The 8,411-nt window shown below is 49.3% G+C and overlaps 1 long non-coding RNA gene across 1 annotated transcript; it reads left to right on the top strand.

The window, feature by feature from the left end:
• The first annotated feature begins 781 nt into the window (after nt 1-781).
• LOC119289437 lies at nt 782-6,953 on the top strand. Its single transcript, XR_005141510.1, has 3 exons — nt 782-898; nt 986-1,506; nt 6,912-6,953. It is a non-coding gene; the product is annotated as an uncharacterized LOC119289437 (long non-coding RNA).
• The last annotated feature ends 1,458 nt before the right edge of the window (nt 6,954-8,411 follow it).

Below are 8,411 nucleotides of genomic sequence, written 5' to 3'. Positions count from 1 at the left end.
AGGAACGGTTTTCAAACCTAACAAAAAAACAAAAGGTTTTCAAACCGGTTTTTCTACGAACCGGGCTCACATTTTTTTTTTACTCACCGAAGACCGTAGCTGCGAGATCGCTATCGGGCCCGGTCCATTGCGGGACAATTCGTGTCGCTCTTCGTGATTTCTCAAAAAGAAAAAAAAATCGCGGCGAATGGAAAGCGAACAGGACGCGTCCATCCCTGTTCGAATCGATGGCGTCGTCTCCACACTCGGCGACCGGGGTGGATGCCGCTCGCTTCCTCTGGCGATGGAGATCACGTCCAGCAGCTAACTAGTCGTCGACGCATCAGTTCCCGCACATTGGCGCGCTCCTGGTTTTTCTTTTTTTCCTTTTCCGGCGGGAGAGCAGAGGCGGCAGCACACGACGCGCGAGATCGACGAACGTCGCTCGCTCTGTCGGCAGCCGAGAGAGCCAGCGTTCCAACGCTTGTCACCCCACGTCTCGTGATTCTTGATTCGTCGGTTGCTCGTAATTTACTAGCGATTACCCTCTTCTCCCGACTAAATCACTCTGCCACCGTCTCTGCTCTGTTCTAGCGGTTCGGTCGGTAGAATTCGATTTGTTTTTAAAAAGAAAGAAGAATCAACAAGTCTCGGCCCAACGTTGGCCCAAGATAGATGCGGGGAGGCAGGCAATCCTCCGTTCGTATATATATATATATATATATATATATATATATATATATATATATATATATATATATATATGAGCGGTGCTAGAGATAAAAGAAAAACTCGCTAGGGTTCGTCCGTCCATCCGTTCTCAGAGCAGAGCAGAGCAGAGACCTCGGCCGCCGCCCTTTTCTTCTTCTCCGCAAACCCAGCGACAGCGAGCCACCCATAATCCTCCTCCTCCGGTAAGGTAAGCACGTTTCAATCCATCTCGGATTCGGCTCCGTTTGTATGCATCTATCTCTCTGACGCGGGGGCGAATTTGATTGAATTTCAGGAGGATATACTCTGGCGCCCGGGTCAGTAGCGCGCCGGATCTTTAAATTTCCGCGGGAGGATTGATGTTCTGCACGCCCACCTCTATCTGTCCACGCCGGATTCGACTCCGTTTACCACTATCTGTCTAACGCGGAGGTGAATTTGAATTTCAGGACCAGTCCGCCTTGCTCTGGCTGGCGCCAGACCTTCCTTCTTCTTCTCCTTCTCTTCAATCTTCATGCGAGTAGTGCTGTTTATCATTTTATTTATACCACCGGATCAATAGCCAACTCGGTTTTGCTCCGGTGTACGGATAACTTATCTTTTTTTTTCTTGGAACAATAATAAGAGTATAGTAATCCGGTGCAGCGCTAAGTTATTATAAATAGTGGCAGAGTAAGGACGAGGATTGGCCTGTAATAATCATTCAAGCCTCCACGCTCGCCTCAAAGATTTCGTTCAAAGCCTCGTCGGGTTTCAGGGGCCTCACACTCCATGGAGGCCATAAATAACGGTTTCAGCGACAGTTCCCGCAGCCAAGTAAGTTCCCCCCCTTCTTGTTCGCCATGCCTCTATTCATATTTTCTTCTTATTAACATTCCACTGTACGTACAATGCCAAGAGCTGTATCTTCAACTCAACTCATACACTACTATATACTCTTGACAGTTATTGTAGCACTCCATGTAAATGTTAAGTTGTTTGTCTAGCCTGTTATCAGCCAAATTACCTATAATTTACGTGGTTTTGACAGAGTGAAGTAGTGAATAAACAGAGTAAAAAACTATGGCCAGGTTTGGGTTCAAAATTTCACCATGCCGCGGTGTCTTCGTTTTGCTTTTGCCACCTTGTAAAACTACGAACCTGGCCATAATTTTTCTTTTGGAGCATTTACATGATCATGCCGGAAGGAGAACAGAAAGCAATGATGACAAAAGAACACACGCCGATCTAAAGAGATGTCTCTGTTTGTTCTGACGATATAAATCTCCAGTTTACATCTTCCTGTTGTAGCCAGAGGCAGTCATGGGAATGCTTTTTATTTTATTTTTTGCGCAACTCCTGCAACCATTCTTTTTTTTTAGAAAAGAAGGATGACCCACGGCCTCTACATCTGGGCGATGCATACGGCCACTTTATTATTATTCTCACAAGACCTTACAAAGCTATACAACAGTAAGACTAAAGCCACCGTCTAAGCAACAGCTGTCGCTACACCTATCCTACTGATGAAGGGGCGCAGATAGTCTGGGCCTAATACCAAACAGACATCGCAGCCAAACCTAAACATCTAAGACCTGAGGTCCCAACCAGGACGCTTGCCGGGTATGGGGCACCTACCAGTCTGGCGCACTCCTCAACCAGGACGCCTGCCGGGTATGAGGCTGCCGCAGCCACGTGCCATCAATCCATCTTTAGAGCTGTACCGTTGCATGAACCGTGCCAGGTCTCTCTGCCATCGACGCCACCACGACGCCAGACAGCGCCACCATCCTGCGCTCGTCCATCATCACACGCCCACCGGCGAGCCCCCCACTGCTCCATGCCACTGAGACCCGCCGTTGTCGACGTGCCAGATGCCACACCGCTCCTCCGACGCGAACACCAAAAACAGGAAACACCCTAAAGATACAAGGGGCACTCTGCACAGCGGAAAGCCGCCGCGAGCAGCTGCAGAGAGCCAGCCGACGGCCAAAGCCCCCACCTTCATCAACCCACACCCGAATCCTAGCTCCCCAGGCAACGCCTCCAAGGAGGGGATGACGCCCATGGCGCCACCGTTGCCCAATCCAGGCCGGATTTTGGGTTTTCACCCGGGAGAGGACCAGAGGTGGCAAGAATAGGGACCACGACACTGCCTTCAGGAAGGATGCGTCGCCCGAAGCCGACGCCGCTGTCGAGCCGAACCAGCCGGCCTAGGGTTTCCCCCGGTCCCAATCTGCACCACCATCCCCAGAAGCATCGGATCCAGCAGTAGCCGCCGACATCAAGCGCAAAGGGGAAGGAGCGGGAACGAGGGAGCAACAAGCCTCCAGACCTGGCGAGGACGAAGGCCCCCGAACTGCCGCCGCCAAGCGCCGACGCCCCACCACCCGAGCGGTCGCGGACGCCGGGCAGAGTCCCCGCGCACACCGTCCAGGGCGCGAACGGCGGCGCCGCACCAGCAGGGGCCGCCGCCCCGTGGATCCGGATCTCCGTGAAAGGGACGACGAAGGCCTCGCCGCCACCGTCACTGGTGGCCACACGGGCTTGCCGGGCGCCCTCCTCGGGTAGCGGCGAGGAGGGGTAGAGGAGATGTAGGTGGCGGCGCTCGAAACCCTAGTCGCCGCCCGAGTCGCCATTCTCTTGAAAGCTTTTCGACGATTATTAAGTTTTGTGTGGATTGATGCATACTTTTCATAATGAAGTTTGCAAGTGTCGGAGGGTGACAATTAGCAGGATTTCTTTATATGGCTACGGAGATTGTACCTAGAACCATACACAGAAGACTGCACATTGCTTACGTTAGATGGTACTGTAGCCACTAATTTAGCCGTCAGATCGTTACTAATCAACACACCATAGTTGTGTTTCCATCTTGGAATTCAAAGTTTCAGAGTTGTATGGTGTAGTAGTGGTACAGATAATCAAACAATTTACGCATTAGAGAAATTGTAGTTCCTGTCACCATGTGTAATTATTCGTTGTTTGGTATGTAGTCTAGTTGTTGAGAAAATTTGCAAATATGAATTTCGACTTCATTTGCAAAATCTCTCGAGAATTTGTAAAAATGGGCATAACTTTTGCATACTAACTCGGATGAAAAAGTTTTTTATATGAAAAATCATCTACTCGAAAAGTTACATCCAAATTTAACAGGGGATTCCCGTTAAACATTTTTAAAATCCTCAAAAACCTAACAAAAAAAAAGATACGAGGCTTTTAAGATCTAGAGAGGCAAAAAAATTCAAAAAAATTCAAAATTCAAACTTACTAATGGTGCACCTGCCCATGGTGCGCCATTAGTATCTTCCCGCCTTCAAAATTCAAAATAAGTCAACAAAATAAAAAAAAGTTAGTAATGGCGCACCTGCCCGTGGTGCGCCATTAGTATCTTCCCGCCTTCAGAATTCAAAATTAGTCAAAAAAATAAAAAAAGTTACTAATGGCGCACCTGCCCATGATGCGCCATTAGTATCTTCCCGCCTGCCTTCAAAATTCAAAATAAATCAAAAAAATAAAAAAAAGTTAGTAATGGCGCACCTGCCCACGGTGCGCCATTACTATGTCGTATATATGGCTGGGCGCACCTCCTCCACTCCACCTCTCCTCCATTCCATCTCCTCCTCTCCTCTCCTCCACTCCATCTCCTCCTCTCCTCCACTCCATCTCCTCCTCTCCAATGACCTCCTTCTCCTCTCCGGCGACCTCCTCCTCCTCCTCTACGGCGACCTCCTCTCCGGCGACCTCCTCCTCTCCGGGAACCTCCTCCTCCCTCCTCTCCTCCCCTCCCCTCACGGTTTCTCCTCCCTCCTCTCCTCCCATTCCCTCATGGTTTCTCCTCCCCCCTCTCCGATGCTTCGGTGAACTCCTCTCCGGCGACCTCCTCCTCCTCTCCGGCGATGTAGGCGAGCGCCTCTCCGGTGACCTCCTCCTCCTCCTCTCCGGCGAACTCCTCTCCGGTAAAAGAACACGGCAAAAGAACGTACAAGATCCAAAAACAGGAACAAAATTTGAAATAATATCGTGCCAAAAAACGAGCAAAAAAAACTAGCAAAAAATGGGCAAAAAAAATCACGATCCAGATCCAAATTCAAAATTCAAAAATAGCAATGGCGCACGGTGGGGGTTAGACGGTGCGCCACTACTATTTTCCCGCCTTCAAAATTCAAAAATACTAATGGCGCACCGTGGCCTATACTAATGGCGCACCAGTGGCCTATACTAATGGCGCACTGTGGCCTATACTAATGGCGCACCAGTGGTGCATCATTAGTATACCAGATACTAATGGCGCACCAGTGGTGCGTCATTAGTAAAAATTACTAATGGCGTGCTAGTAATGGCGCACCAGTGATGCGCCATTAGTAGGCAAAACTGGTGCGCCATTAGTAGGCATTTTCCTAGTAGTGCCACACACACACCGATACATCGAGCGCTCTAGTCATGTCTCCCTGCCACACACAAACTTGACGTGTGCCCTCTAACGTTTCGGTAGGCTAGTCGCCCTATATCTTTGACTTGTACACACAAACAATTTCGATGGCTCTCTTCATCGATCTCGCACCCACCCACTTGATCCTCTCTTTGACTCTATCGATAGCTATGACCCCTCCCTCTCTTCTCGTGGATTCCCCGACCCCCTATGTATGATATGGATAGGCCTCCATTTCACACACATTGCATGCAAAATTTTGTTTGAGATGTCATCGACACATATTCCCACAAATAATTCATGAAATCAACCCCCCACCCCACCCCCACCCCAAAACAAAAAATACCGACGAACGCGGTTTGTATCTCACACACACACCCCACGTAGGTGGGGGACGTGCACGAAGAGAAGAGGTGCATGCACGATGCACGTACTCCCGTCTCTTTCCCAACCACACCCGCGCGGGTACACGGTGGAGCTCATTTCTGTACGAAAAATGCAGCCCACGTGGTAATTTGGCACGTGTACTGGTTGTCCATTTGGTGGAGGGAGGATCGTCTACCACGGGTGAACAAACAAATTGCGACTTGACGTGTTATGTTAAAAAAAGAGGCAAACCATGTGGGGCCTACCTTAGAGGCAAGGCTCTATACACTGGAGTACTTTTGATGTGTCCCGTCAACTCGCAGAACGAGGAGAAGCTTGCTTAGTACGCCGTCTCCCCCGCCCACGGGCGCGGTGGCTCGCAGGATGAGGTGAAGCTTGCTTACTATGCCTTACGCCCGCTCCCTCGCCCATGCGCGCGGTGGCTCGCAGGACGAGGAGAAAAATTTACTACTCCCTCCGTTTACTCCTCGTCCCTACTACCTTGGTTATAGAGATTATACTATCATATTGTTTGGAATATACATGTCCTTTAGTAGATTTCAATATGAACTACTAGTACATACTCCAAACACTGATGTATATAGACGTATTTTAGAGTGTAGATTCACTCATTTTGCTCCGTATGTAGCACTCTCCCTCGCCCCTCGACCCTCGCCGACATGGTGGACGTGCAGCAATTCATTCGGTCTCATATAGCCAGAACGATATATACTGCACTACCATTATTGCTCGACTTCCCGAAGAGGCGAAGAGCCAATCGCAAGGTTAATATCTTGGAGATGCCAAGCGCAAGGTTATAGGAGAATGAGTAGTAGGTGCCGCGTCATTTATAAATAAAGTTTTTTTTTCTTCAATGGCACGTACGCAATATGATAGGTTCATATGGAGAGAAAAGGAAACCGCTCCACTATATACATAGTCAGGACGGGCCAGCCTACACGGTTGCTTGCTGGGGTTGCTCTCTTCACACTCTCTCGCACAAAACGACTGTGGCCATATCTCTAACATCCCGGCGGATCACGTACGCTTGGGGAAGGGGTGGATGCTTAGTGTAGATGCGGTGGCCGTCGCCGACGGCGAAAAACCACTGTCGGCACGTCCCGATCAGGGGTCCCCGCCGTTCTCTCTCACAAAGCCGGTGAGGTTGCCTTCGTCCCTTGCTCACTGCCGCGACGTGGGAAGTTGCCGCCTCCCGCCGCCCTCCTCAAGGTTGAGCTACGTCCCTCAGGTACAACTCCCTTTACAGTCGGCTTGCACCACTGCTCCAGCTTCCCACATCACTCCCTGTGGATATTTCTCTACTTCTTTGCCCCGCACATACCTCTACTGGCTTCTACGTACTGTATTTGTGATGAGTTTATGTCTCATCAACTAGTCCCAGTAATCTTATTCTAATCACGCTTGTTCAATTTCTTTGCCACAGGGATGCTCATCTCGATTTTGGTGAAACTGCACAAAATGATCCGATGGTCAAAAGGTTGCAAACTTCATTTATTAGGAAGCTCGAACGTTGCCAGCAAATTGAAGCCTGGTCAGGGTTCACGGTTCAAGGGCTAGGGACTGCATGGATCGTTTTTTTCTTTAGCTACCTCTGTTCCAAAATAAGTGTCAACTTTAGTAGTAGTACAACTTTGTACCAAAGTTTGCACAAAGTTGAGAAACTTATTTTGGAACGGAGGGAGTACATATTTGCTATGATCTGTCAATCATTGAGATGCAATAGCATGCATGTTAGTCTCCTTTGTATTTGATGAAATGTTGCAATGGGCAACCTTGGATGCAAGATACATGTAACAGAAGCTGGAAGCTTCATAGCATTGTACAAATTTATCTCGCTGATAAATTACAGTACGTACTATACTAGTACTTCCTCCGTTCCTAAATATAAGTCTTTGTAGAGATTTCACCATGAACCACATGCGGATCACTGAGCCTGCGTGTTTTCACTGCTCTTGCACGCCTCCACTGTAAGAATGGAGAAAATTGTAATCTAGTAGGTATACCTCCCTTCGCCGAAAGCGTGGGACATCCAGCAGTCCTACGACCTCAATAATAAAGACCAATGAGTCATCAAATCACATAGACCCAGCAGTAAGTTGGACGGACGAAGCAACCATCACTCTTGCGCCAGTGAGAGGTCGCGCCAGCTCTGCCCGGGCATGAATGCGGCACCGATTCTTTGGAGCGGCGCTGACCGTTTCGGGCAGGAAGCGCGCGCGGGCGATGGAGGGGCTTTGGGTGGGCCAGGCTGGTCAGGAGCGGCCGTGGCAGTTGTCCGCATGTCCCTACCGGACACGCCCGGAAACGAGAGGATGCACTGACTCTCGGGGCTAAAATCGTACACTACACAACATCTCTCTGTAGGAGTAGGTCGATTTGTCGCTCTCTTTAACACACACATGGTCTTAAACACACACGCACACACACACACACACGCGCGCGCACACGCACGCACCTTGGTCCCGTTGCACCTTCTAACGTGACTTATTACACCTAGACGGAGGGAGTAGTAAGTATACGAGATACGGTGGCACACTGACTTAAGTCGAATACAAGTGCCCAAAATTTGTGTGCATGTTATAATAAGGATTCAGGAATGTATAAAAGGTTATTTCCCTCTCGTTGAACATAACGAGAGGGTTGTGTAGCTGGTTAGCCTGTTCGCTCATCAAACTTGAGGTCTCGGGTTCGATAACTACACTTGAGCATAATTTGTGCCAGGAGGATTCTTTGACTGGTCAAAATGTTTTCTAGGGTTTGCATGCTTCACACTCTCTCTCCAGTATATATATACACGCTGGAGCCTCAGCGCTTGTAGTTGCTCTCTTCATACTCTCTCGCCCTCTCCCGCTGGAGCCTCAGCGCTTGTAGTTGCTCTCTTCACACTCTCTCGCCCTCTCCAGATCTAAACAAGACTTCGTTG

Source organism: Triticum dicoccoides, chromosome 4A (assembly GCF_002162155.2).
Source record: "Triticum dicoccoides isolate Atlit2015 ecotype Zavitan chromosome 4A, WEW_v2.0, whole genome shotgun sequence".
NCBI classification, from domain to species: domain Eukaryota; kingdom Viridiplantae; phylum Streptophyta; class Magnoliopsida; order Poales; family Poaceae; genus Triticum; species Triticum dicoccoides.
Note: the sequence above shows the minus strand (reverse complement) of the source record. Positions and strands in the feature narration are given on the sequence as shown.